We start from the raw sequence: 13393 nt of genomic DNA on the forward strand, positions 1-13393 counted from the left end.
AATGACCTTGGCCAACTCCTTTCCCCTCTCCAGGGTTTAGTCTTTTTCTTCTGCAGAATATGGGGGTTGTGCTTGATGAGTCACAAAATCCCTTCTAGCTCAGACATTTACTGCTTTCTAGAAAGTTTGTAATCTGCCAAGATGGAATGGCCCCCACTGCAATAGACAAACAACATTGGGAGCAAAACACAGAGACAGGAGATTGGTTGCTTTTGTGGTCCCGATTTTACAACAAATGTGTCCGGCTCTGGAGCCAGAGGACAGTGGGTTTGGCTTTAGGGGTGGCTTCTTCATTCATAGATAACTGGTGTGGAAGGCAATCTGACAAGACCTGGAGTTTGGTCAGACATCACTTGGCCAGGAAAGAACCGCTGGCGTCCAGTTAGAAGTGTCTTGGGTGATCATGGAAAGTAACTAGTAGTCCAGCAGTCAGGAGAAACCATGACTCCCAATGGGCTCTCTCGGCTAGGGTTTTATGTATTCGTGTTGCAAACCAGCTTTATCTCCAACTCTCAGAATATAAACATTATCCACTTGTCATGGAGGTCAGCAGATTCTTAGTATGGATCTGTGTCCAAAACAAGAACAGAGATTTAAGCTCACTTTGTGATATTATGTGAACTTTTCCCCATTCTGTTCAGTTCTCATTCCATTTAAACCCATGTGCAGATTTCCACATGGAAATTACAGGAGAAGGCATCAGCGCTATCTAAACATTGATTAGGAATTAAAAATGTAAAATCAGCAGATTTTTTATGAAGCAGGAGCAGAAATGTGTGACCAAAGAATGTTCCAGATTGGTTTTAGCTTCTTAAGACTGGGGAGATGATTATACAGATTTTCCAAACTTTTCCCTTCTGAGGCATCAAGAAGCTCTTGACACAATAATAGCCAACCTAAAAGGAGGTTGGTTTACAATGGAGATTTCTCCTTCCTGAAATTCTGCGCTCTTCCTATCCATCTTACAGCTTCTTTATGAAATGAGAAAGGCTCTCCTTCTAGAATATAAAATGCAGAAAGACCTCGTGACTTTCAGCTGATTTTTCAAAGATAAACTGTTCAGCTTCATAGAAATGCATAGAAGTATGGCTATAGGTGTGTGTGCTTGTGTGCACGCATGCGCATCAGGCTCATTTGGGCAGTTTTAAAACCTTAACACTAAATCCCAAGCCATGTCCTTTGGGTCTTATGTAGTCATTCTCAATATCAAACAGTTTCTGGTTTCTGAGTCATAACTCTAACAACTTTTTTTCTTGAAATTCTGAAAATGATTCAGATACATGTGCATATTTAATTCACTTAGATGACCTGTAAACTTGGACGGTATTTATTCTAAATGGAAAAAAAAAACAATTTTATACTGAAAAATCTATGTAATTTATAATGGTTTTGTTTTATATATTATATTTTCATATATTTAGGGCACATCTACTGTTCTCATCTTTTTGTATATCATACTCGGCAAAAAGAAATACGAATACTTGACTAAAATCTCTAGGAACCAAATGTGACATATAACATATAGAAATTGCTCTAAAAATATCTGAATGTTCTCACTCATCCCAACCATTATTGTGCCATTACATCCAGAATGATTTGTCTCAGATGCTTGTGAACATTCCTTTTTTTTCAAAAGTAAGGTTAAAAGGCCTGACATCCCACAAGGGATTCTGGAATCTCCGTCCTTCCCTTACCTTTTGTAGTGTTTGTTTCATTTTTAACTGTAGAAGTCTGTGTTGTTTACGTTTCCTTCTGAAGGGCAAAGGTGAGATAAGAAAGCAATTTGACAAAAAAACTGAATTGAACTACGGCTATGTAAATTATTTAATGGACTGATGACATGTTTGAAGTCTAATGCTTAGATTGTTACTTGTCGGTGATCTAGGATCTGCTCAGCTCTTTAGCACATGAAGAAAATGTAAGGCACAAAGAGTATTTGCATGTTGTGAACAGGCACCCTCTCAGTGTAGTGCAGCCAACACAAATCAGCCTAACTATAGAAACACCCATCCGAGCCTCTGGAGACACGGTTTTAGAAAGGCAAACCGCCACCTTTTATTCGCAGATTGAAATACAGTGTTGTATCTGTGCTAAAACTCTTTAATGGCGGCCCCTATGGTTCTGTTAACAGGGGATTTCCTCTCAGTGTTTCATTTGGGAAGAAAATGGGACATTTAACTTATCTTTCAGATACTCTATTTTATAATCAGCACAGTCGCTCAGTGACTCTTCTGCACCTATCTTCACAGCTCCTTTTGGCATTCCCTTAAGATTATAATCCCTGTTTCTAGTCTTCCCTTTTAAACTAATTTACTGGTACTCTTTCAGCCTACCAAATTTCATTGTATATTCGCACACATATTTTGAGCACCTGATACCTTCAAGAAACTAGACATTTTGACATTCACCTATTCAGTTAAAAATCCTCAGTAGATAACAAAGTTCATTTTCCTAATGACTTTTTTTTTAGGGTTTCTACAGAGATTAACCAGGTTTGGATTCAACAAATCAATGGTGGGGGGGGGGGGGAAATCAAAAGAGAATTGCTTAGTATGTTTTCCAAAGGACTGAGGGTGTGTCTGGTACACAAGAAAGAATGATCTGAGGGGGATAATGATCTTTGAGATTTTTTTAGAGATACCAATTTTAAGGGGGCTAATACTTAGAATACCACAATCAAAACCGAAGCTGTTAGGGAATGTAAAAATAGAAAACAAATAGCTCTAAGAATATTCTGGCATAAATTGATTTTATTTAACCAGTAATGAAAACCTTCAGATGTATCTGTCAGACACCATAGAGCTGCTTACAATGAGTTAGGATCAAAGAAGATGCTTGCTTGCACTTAGGTTTTGGCTTGCTATAGCTCTAGTTCTGGATGTCCTTTGTTAAAATTGGAAAATAAGATGAAAAACTTAATCTGGGCAAAATGTCAAACTGTTGATTTCGTGAACTATGAATGTTCACTTTTTAAAAATAATTTAAAGATATAAACAAATGACTTTTAAGTTGATGTTATAGTAGCAAAACAAAAACCATGTGTTCCATCCTGTATTTTGATTGTTGCTTTAATAAAGGATTTGCGCAGGTGTGTGGATTATGTGTCATGTCCCACCTGAAGGGCATTTGACTGTGGCCTGATTTACTCTTTCCAGTGGTAGGGCATCTGACACCAATTCTTTTCCCTACCTTTTACATCCAGGACATATCTGGAGAGAAAAAAAGGAAAAATGAAATAATTTTTATGTAAAACTGCAAAATTTATCCAAATTCAGAGACTTCAACTCGATCTTAACAAACTTCATAGCAGTGCCTTTTTATCTTTATCAAGAAATCATTTTTAACATGTAACATCAAGCATTCTGTAGAGAGTAAATGGCCAGGAAACTCATATACTCAACATTCCACAGAAGGTATGAGTAATAGATCTGCCTAGACACAACCTAGACAACAACCAAATCCAGGTCAAATCCAAGAACATGCTAAGTAGGTTCATTTTGACAATCCCTAAGCTTCAAAAGCGGAGTCCCTCTCAGATGAGATATAACATATAAAGAAAACAAGAAAGGGCACTACCAAACGGGAAAGCAAGACAAAAAGGGCAGAAAGTAATTTACAGCAGACTGAAGAGGCAAACAAAATAACTGAATTATCCAATAAGCTGTGCATATAACTAACCATCCCCAGGTTCTCCCAAGCAAAAAACAAACAAAAACAAAAACAGTCTAAGAATTATGCTGGCATTAATGGAAAAATAAACAATTGTGTCATTACGAAAGAGAAAATAGGAAAGTTTTGTGCTAACTGGGTAACTTTGACTGGTGCATATTTTCAGACCCGGAGCAAAGAGTTGCTCAATTTTTTGCAGGTTTTGGAGTGCTATGGACCTTAATCAAAGGAGCCAGGTAAAGATTAATATGAATTGGGGTGATTTTCAAATAAGCATATAGTCACTGAGTGGGAAAATAAATGTGAAGTTACCTGATGTACATATCTGTTTTACAATGTGCCTACAGGTAGTCATTCAGCATGGCTTGAAAATCTCTGATAAATGGGGAGCTCATTTCCTCCTGCAGTAGCATATTCCGCCGTGGCTGGGTTTTAAGTGATGAGTCAAGTTAAAGTGGTACCACACTGGTCCTTGAGCTACGTGGAGCTGAAAGTGTGAGTTAGTCTTGCCACAATAAAATTGCCTTTTTACTGTCAACACTAAAATTGTAAATGTATTCATGTAAAAGGATTACAAAAATGTGGGGCGCCCTGAAGCCACTACATTAATGTGCCATGTGGCAAACACCCTTTTGAGTGAATAGCTTCTGCCAGTGGGTAGTAGAGGCCGAAGTCCGGTGAATCAGGTGCTCCCCCTCCCAGCCTGAGATGTCCTAAGGCGGCAGCTCACTAAATAAAAGGATGGTTGGCAGCCAGAAGGAAGAAGTGTACCAAGCAGCAGATTAATTGCCTCAGTCTATTAGTATACTTTGGAAAGACTATTAGAACTGACTACTGAGAGAAGTATATATATGTGTTAGGTGGCATATTGAGGTATTTTAAAACACCAATTGAATTAGAGCTGTCCCCAATTGCATTTATGCTATTAGGTAAAATGAAGATACCCAGGGTAAAATAACAATTTTGCTAAGATATTAAATAACTAATGAGTAAGGTAAAAATATGAAGATTGATAAAGCCATATGAATTTTTCAAAAAAATTTCTCACTACCAGTGGAGTGGGTTTCCTTACAATTATTCATGTTTTAAAGTTCATTATGGATTAGGCGTCCCAGTGAATTATGCAGAAAAATCACCTGCACCTAAAACTCTAACAGCATTAGGGGACATTTTGTTCAGTGCAAATGCTGTACAGCACCTATTTTCTGAAATTTTTCATGATTCATAGGACGCTGATGTGTACTGGAGACCCCTGAGGTGTTCGGAGCCTCTGGTTTGAAGTCTGATTGCCTCTCGTGTCTGCTGGGGCTGCACAATTCTTCCAACTAGGCAAATGGTGAGGTGAATAAAGTTGTCCCAAAGCTGTAAGAAGCTTCCTAATTCAAACCATCAAGGAAAGAAATAAAAAGTGTGTGTGAAGAAAGAGGTACAACTCTCTGTCCTGGCTGTACAGAACATCCCCACTGTCGGTGATGTTTCCCACTCTCATCCCCTCTAGCAATACCTCAGCTGTTCTGCCAAGAGAACCAGGTTACTGTGCGTGAAGTAAAATGCTTGATTACAGAAGAGAGTCTATGAAAAAAAAATCATCTACCACATAGTAGTCATTGTATCAGTGTAACCTAAGAGAAATAAAATTTCTTTTTAAAGATTTTATTTGACGGACAGAGATCACAAGTAGGCAGAGAGGCAGGCAGAGAGAGAGGAGGAAGCAGGCCCCCGGCCGAGCAGAAAGCCCGATTTTGGGCTTGATCCCTGGACCCCGGGATCATGACCTGAGCCGAAGGCAGAGGCTTCAACCCACTGAGCCACCCAGATGCCCCTAAAAGAAGTAAATTTTAATGCTGGTTATGTTTGAAATTATTTTAAAACAAACATTACAAAGATTATGAGTTGGCATCTTTGTAGAAATGTCTTCAACTAAAGAAATTTGAAAGTGTTAAGTCCTTAGAAATTGCAGATGATTTAAATACATTCTATTTGTGTGGGGGGGAGAAATGACAGCCAATGTAGACCATTTGCGATCATTAAATTTTTTAATGTGCAGAATGTAACGTTCCTAATTTTTTGGTCATTAGAGTAATTACTGTAATTAATAAATTTCTGAAACCCTGCCAGATAGTGAAAAAAATTTAATCCCCCAATTCTAAATATATGTACTATTCTTGTATCATGTTAACTATTTTGTTACCTTTCATTCCAGAGTGAGTTTTATGTGATTGGGTTAAATATATTGTATATTCTGTGAGTCCTTTGAAATTGGAAATTGCTGTGTTTCAAACAAGCTCACTAATTCTCAGTAACAAGAATACTTTATTAACCAAATACCTTACTCCCAATTATTTTGATCAAGAGACCTTTACGGTATGATTAAAAAAGCACAACAGCTAGATGATCTATAAATGCTTTATCTGAAGCTAAAAATGGAAGGCTTTCTGCTGTAACACAAGAATAAGACATAATTATGCTATGCTTCCATATAGGCCAAACGTTCGTGTCCACCTAAAATTCTATGTTGAAATCCTAATCCCCAATGTGAGGTTATTTGGAGGTGGGGCCTTTGGTAGGGGATTAGGTCATGAAAGATGCAGCCCTCATCAATGGGATTAGTGCCCTTATTAAAAAAGACCCCACACTACTCCCTCACCTCTTCTGCCATATGAGGACACAGAGGTCAGTGTCTATGAACCAGGAAGCAGGCTCCCACCAGACACTGAATCTTCCACTGCCTTGATCTTAGACTTCCAGCTTCCAGGACATAAAACAAAACAAAACAAAAACAAACCTTTGTGGTTTATGCCACTCAGTCTAAGGTATTTTTGTCTAGTAGCCTGAATGGACCAAGACAGCATGAACAGTGTAAAACAATGCAATGTAGGAAAACATAAAGCATGCAGCTTATTTCCTCCAAGTCCTTAAGTATGGATTTGGATTGCCTTTTTAAACATTATCCTTATAATTTTTTTAACACTTCAATATAAAAATCAATACAAATATAGAATTATGAACTTTCAATTATTTTTCTTCTTTATTAAACATGTACATTCACCAGGATAGGAAAATTATAAGATAGTCATGATTGTCTTCTTTGTATGAGATCTAAAGAAGATAACTATGCCTTATGACACCAAATTTAGATTCAATCCTTTACCTAAACACAAAATTGTCTCCAACTGGTAGCAAAAATGTATATGTACCTACAATGGCAGGATGAACCTTGCTACTGTTTGAGAACATGTGTGTTTGCTTCTGTGTTGCACGTATGAATTTTATCTTCCTAAATACTCTGACGCTAGAACAGCAAACACATTTTAATTAGACTTTGTTTTGAGATAATTGTAGATTCACTTGCAGTTGTAAGAATCAGTACGGAGAGATCTCATGTACCCTTTACCCAGGGCCCTGCAATGGTAACATTTCACAAAACTACAGTATACTATCACGATCAGGATATCAACTGACACAATTACCAGTCTTATTCAGATTTTCCCAGGTTTACATGCACACATCTGCATGTGTGTATTTTGTGTATCTACCACCATAATCAAGATATGGAACCATTCCATCACCACAAGGATCCCTGTGTGGCTCTCTTACAACTACATCTACCCCCATCCCACCCCAGAACGCATTTACTGTAAATCAGTAAACTCAATTAGATAACTAAAATGTGCCTGGGGAACCAACTGTAATAAGTGTGTTTTTCCACAGAAATATGTTCAAATTTATCAGTTTCTTGATATATGGTTTCCTGTCCCTTTTGAAGGATTCACACGGTGAAGACAGAGAGTTGGTTTCTGAAACACAAAGGAAGGACAGCCACATATATTGGAATTCTAGAAAACGCTTGAGAAGTAGGGGTCTGAGTAGCAACAGGTCACAGTGTGTTGGTGGGGGAACTCTTGGACATCCCATCCATACCAAGCTGTTCCTGTAGCCAAAAGATAGCAAACATAGAACAAAGGCATGATTTTTACATGTCTTTGCAAGTCTCAAGGGAAGAAAAAGTAGTCACTCCAGTATCTAAAATGTCTAGTACTCCAGAAATTCTAAAACTAAGGGTGATAGAAAATCATGAGTGAAGATTCAAACCACCTCTGTGATACTGGTGGTCTTGATAGCCTTGTATTCGTCTCTCTTAGGTAAGACAGGACTTAGAATTTCAAAGCCCAGCACCTAGGCCGTAATGAGATATTGATTCTTATGTTACCATAAGCATCAAAGGCCTTAGTAAAACCCTAGTAATGACAGTTACCATTCAAGTATTGAAATCAAGACAACTGGCCACACTGTTGAGGAAAAAGATTCTCTACCTACCCAGCCTGAGGGAATGTGCAGGAGGCAGATTCCTAAGCAGGGTCACTTGAGTCTTAAAAGATCCTCATTCAAAGCCACTGAAATGGCATCATGAAAAATTCATTCCTTCAGAGTAACATTTTCTCTTATTACACAAATACCCTAGGCTTGTAATCACTTTTAGCCTCTGTCAGTCATCATGAATACAGAGAAGGAACTGGTTTAATCCTATGACTCTACCTAACAACCAGCTGAGATCTGAGCACCTGGGGTGAGAAGTGTTTAAAGGATAGAGGAGAAGAATGTTGACTCCAAGGAGACTTTCAGAAGGACAGACCTAGACAGAGGTCCAGAGCAGCCAAAAAGCTGAATGCTGACCTCACAGAAATATGAGAGAAGTTGCCTAAGGGAAGTACAAGAAAACTAAAAATAAAAAAATAAGTATGAGAAATATAAAAATGTCATACTATTCCCCAGGACAAGCCATGCCCAGATGATCAGTGAATTTTTAAAATATGGCAAACAGTATATGCACTAGCTTAATACAAATCAGTCATTAAAATCATGGAAAATTATACTCATCTAATATCTAGTCCAAAAAAAACTCTCCAGTTTTAAAAAAAATTTTATTTATTTTTTTAAATTTCTTTTCAGTGTTCCAGAATTCATTGTTTATGCACCACACCCAGTGCTCCATGCAATACATGTCCTCCTTAATACCCACCACCAGGCTCACCCAACCTCCCACTCCCCTCCCCTATAAAACCCTCAGTTTGTTTCTCAGAGTCCACAGTCTCTCATGGTTCGTCGCCCTCTCCAATTTCCCCCAACTCACCTCTCCTCTCCATCTCCCCATGTCCTCCGTGTTATTCCTTACATTCCACAAATAAGCAAAACCATATAATTGACTCTCTCTGCTTGACTTATTTCACTCAGCATAATCTCTTCCAGTCCTGTCCATGTTGATACAAAAATCGGGTATTCATCCTTTCTGATGGAGGCATAATACTCCATTGTATATATGGACCAGATCTTCTTTATCCATTCGTCCACTGAAGGGCATCTTGGTTCTTTCCACAGTTTGGCAACTGTGGCCATTGCTGCTATGAACATTGGGGTACAGATGGCCCTTCTTTTCACATCTGTATCTTTGGGGTAAATACCCAGTAGTGCAATTGCAGGGTCATAGGGTAACTCCCTGTTTAATTTCTTAAGGAATCTCCACACTGTTTTCCAAAGTGGCTGCACAAACTTGCATTCCCACCAACAGAGTAAGATGGTTTCCCTTCCTCCACATCCTCTCCAACACATGTTGTTTACTGTCTTGTTAATTTTGGCCATTCTAACTGATAATCATGTCACAAAATGGGCAGAAGACATGAACAGACACTTCTCCAAAGAAGACATACAAATAGCTAACAGACACATGAAAAAATGTTCATCATCACTAGCCATCAGGGAGATTCAGATCAAAACCACATTGAGATACCACCCTACACCAGTAGGAATGGCCAAAATCTCTTGTTTTAATCCTTCTTCCCTCCTCAATGACACGAACCTCAGTGCTTAAAGCATTTTGTTCTAAGCTGATCAGCAGTGTCCTGTTATAAAAAATCGAGTTATTAAATCATTTCCAAGAAATTATTACCAGTGAAAGTGGCAGACTTTCAGCTGAGTAGCAACATTGAAGCATCTTTGAAATACTTGTTGGTTTGAATGTGATATATTAATTAGGATGTTTTATTTCAATCATGTTAAAAAATGTTCTTTACAATTGCCAGATCAGTAACACTACGATTCTGTATTTTCCACTCAAACCCCAAGATTAAACACAAAATTTGCACACCACACTCTAATTATAATGCTCAATTTTATCCTGTTCTACCTAAGTTTTGCTCTGTTTTCTCTGCACATGCTGGATTTCACAGTCTTACAGAGTTGTTTCTAGTCATTCATCAACAGTGGGATGTAACATTTCCTGTCTTTTTTTTTTTTTTTTTTTTGGTCAGAGTAGTTAGATAAAGCAGGGTAAAAACCCTTATGATTTTTCTTTGGTCTTCCCTCCATAATACCCTTCCTCGATCTTACAGGCAAATTAGCTTAATAGATGATCCTGCATTCTAAAAAACCAAAAAAGTAATTTTCCCAAGACCATACTAGAGTCTTCAGCCTGTGAGCTCTCTCCAAACAGGAATCACACCCAAATTGCCATATTGTCAAAGTGCTTCCTGCAGAACCTTAAGGATATCTGGCCTTTAGTAAGTGTTAATTAAATAAAAACTCCTATGTCTTCTAGCTAATTAAGACTTATTAGGATTGGATTAAATGTCCTCATTTACAGGGGCCAATGAAGGGTAAAAAGTACATTTTGAAGAATCTCTTTGAACCTAAAACCATACTTGTACAGACTCCCATGATCTCAGGATGGTTTTTCTGGGTAGATTTCTTTTTTTGTGAACAGCATATAGCTTAAAGCTGTAAATTTCTTCCCGTGTTCTCTTCTTTCACACTTTAACCTACTATTTAAAAGGGCTGCTTAAGAGTCTTTGGTCCTCTCCAGTGGTGTCATGGTAAGACGATTTTCTCCAATTAAAAATCTGCAGCAAATCCAAGAGAAGTGAATTATGACATTGAAATTACTTCTATGTCATCACATGTCATGTTCTCTGCAAGAACTTTATAGTCACTGGAAGATGGAGCAGAATCGAACCCTGTCCTTTCTGCAGTGCAGAGATTGGCCAGGATGGTCCATGCATCCCAAAAGGTTAATACATTGCCTGTACAGATTGCCCTCGTTTTGTTCTAGGTTTCTTTTCCCTCATAAAAAAAAAAAAGAAAAAAAGAAAAAAGAAAATTCTAGAGAATCCAGTTCCTGGAGCTCGTGCTACCTCCTCCTTAAATCTTTACCCAGGCATGGGATGCCTGGGTGGCTCAGTTGGTTAAGCCGCTACCTTCTGCTCAGGTCATGATCCTGGGGTCCTGGGATCGAGTTCCACATCAGGCTCCTTGCTCAGCAGGAAGCCTGCCTCCCCCTCTCTCTCTGCCTGCCTCTCTGCCTGCTTGTGTGTACTCTCTCTCTCTGACAAATAAATAAAAATCTTAAAAAAAAAAGTCTTTACCCAGGCAGACTAGCTCTGACAGAAAAAGAATCTCCAAACAGCTAACAAGTTTAAATTTTCCTTTCCTAAATGGTAAGGTGTTTGTCTTCCCCGATTTGCTCTCAAGGCACAAACAGGGCAGTGCTGCACATGGACCTCATTGTAGGAGCAAAAAAAATGGGTTGCATTAGGTGAGGGGATTATTTCAAGATCAAGAAGACAGCAGAGAGAGACACAACCGGCATAATATACCAACTGATACATATATTGACTCAGAAATCGTGAGCCTGAACATCCTGGTGTTGCCAGGATGCATTTCGCTTACACGAAAGCCAGTGTCTATGTGAAGAGCCACTATTGACCACTCGTTGGGAGACAGAGGCCTTCTGCAGCTTGCTGCTGCTTCATTTTCTCGAGGACTCACCACTGTTTCCCTCCCTCCTCCTCTTTTCCCAAAGAAACCCAGTTTTCCCTTATCTTTTTATGCCCCTGCATCTTGGTCTTTTTATATGCCAGCCTGGCCTCAGCCCCTGTGGGTAATGAACACTTTCGTTTTCCTCCTGTCTTGAAATTAGCCAGTTGCTTCTCATAACCAGGTGCTCAAATTTACACAGGCAACTTCTGAATACACTCCAAGACATACTGGCATTTACTCATATTTCCACCTTAATTATCTCTGGCCCCTCCACCCATTCTTGGTCACCAAATGTCTTCACTGAGACACAAAAATGCCCAAACATGAATTACCTTCAGAGGGTTAACTTTTCTTCCATATTTTACAAAGGCCTTTGAAAGATAAGCTGCATATTTCCTTAATTCCACCTCTTTCCAAACTTCATAACTGATTAGGCTCAATTTATCTCCGCTTGCCTGACTCTGCCTTACTGTTCTGATCCCCGGACCTCTCAAACTCATTCTCATTCTCCCCTTCCTAAGCCTACCTTCCACTGACCCACACCCTGAACAAGTTACCGCCTTCAGAATATTATCATCATTGTTCGTCCTTGTTCTCTGGGACACTGAGCAAACTTGTCTTAGAGGCCTTGGGCTATTAGGCCCTGAACTGCTTCCTTAAGTGATAAACTGCTTATGTACGAACGTGCCCCACTTCCCCCATCACCCCTGCGCATGTGTTCACGTCAATACACACGTGTACATACAACCCAGCACCAGCATCCTATTGGCCACCAGAGGCAAGCAAGGAAGAAAAAGAAGTGTCAACAATGATGTGAGCCATTCTGGCCATTCTCAGAAACAGTAAATACAGATCATCAAAAGGATAGGTCTTAGAATGGCAGAACCACGTCATAGTTCAATACACATGTGATCTTGCAACAGAAGGACTGATAGCTGCAACCATGAAAATCTACCTATCCCCTCTCATATCCTGATGCCCCATCCAGAAAGAAACACACTCATAACCAAATAAAACAGTTCTTTGTCCTGCTTCTAATACTACCCTCCATCCTGAAGTTTAATAACATTCTAGAGGCAGTGGCAAAGGCGGAATTCAGAGCCAGATTCCAAACTTGTCTCTGCTAGAGTCCATTTGCGGCCACTCTTCATGCTCCCCTAAATGCCTACTTCCATAATTGCTGTTGCATGAATGTGAGAAAGTTCTGGGATCCCAGAGTGCTCCACTGACCCGGCATCTGGCAGGGTGGCTCAGCTGCTGCCTTCTTATGTAATCTTGCTCTGCCCAATCTCACTGTAAATCCTCTTTTCTGGCATTTGCAGAGTCATGAGAGGCTGGACCCTAGGTATTATTTAACGGCAGAGTAAAAATCCTTTTGAACCCTCTTTGTAAGTCACTTCTCTCTCCTTATTTGCTGTGTTTCTCTGAGCTCCATTTGACCTCTTTATCACCACTTGATGAAGGAACTGTCAGATCCAGCTATGGATTGAAGGTGGGCCCAGGTGTTTTTTACTTTTATGAGACTATTGTACAAATCAAATCTTAATTGTTCTTGCTAAGTACTAGGGAATTCAATTTTACCAATTTTCAAGTGCTTACTTTGTAATCTGTCCTTAAACTAACTGAGTCAGAACAAATCCTACTGTGGAATTGGGTTACATTATCTTCTTAGCCAATAAGCAATATTGGAAATGAACGGGGTGCATTTACAGTTTCTCTGATCTAATAACATCTAGGTCTACTTCTGTTTTACACTGTGTATAAATTTAAGCTAAACAGCAAGAAAAAATTAAGGGTGAGAAAATGTGGAGAGTAATCCTAAATATTTCTCAGAATTCCCCCACGCATGGGTATGTATTGCATTGTTTTTCTGCAGGCCAGCAGATTAGAGATTCCAGAAGTTCAATAGAATCTC

The sequence above is a fragment of the Martes martes genome, assembly GCF_963455335.1.
Source record: "Martes martes genome assembly, chromosome: 2".
Classification (NCBI taxonomy): domain Eukaryota; kingdom Metazoa; phylum Chordata; class Mammalia; order Carnivora; family Mustelidae; genus Martes; species Martes martes.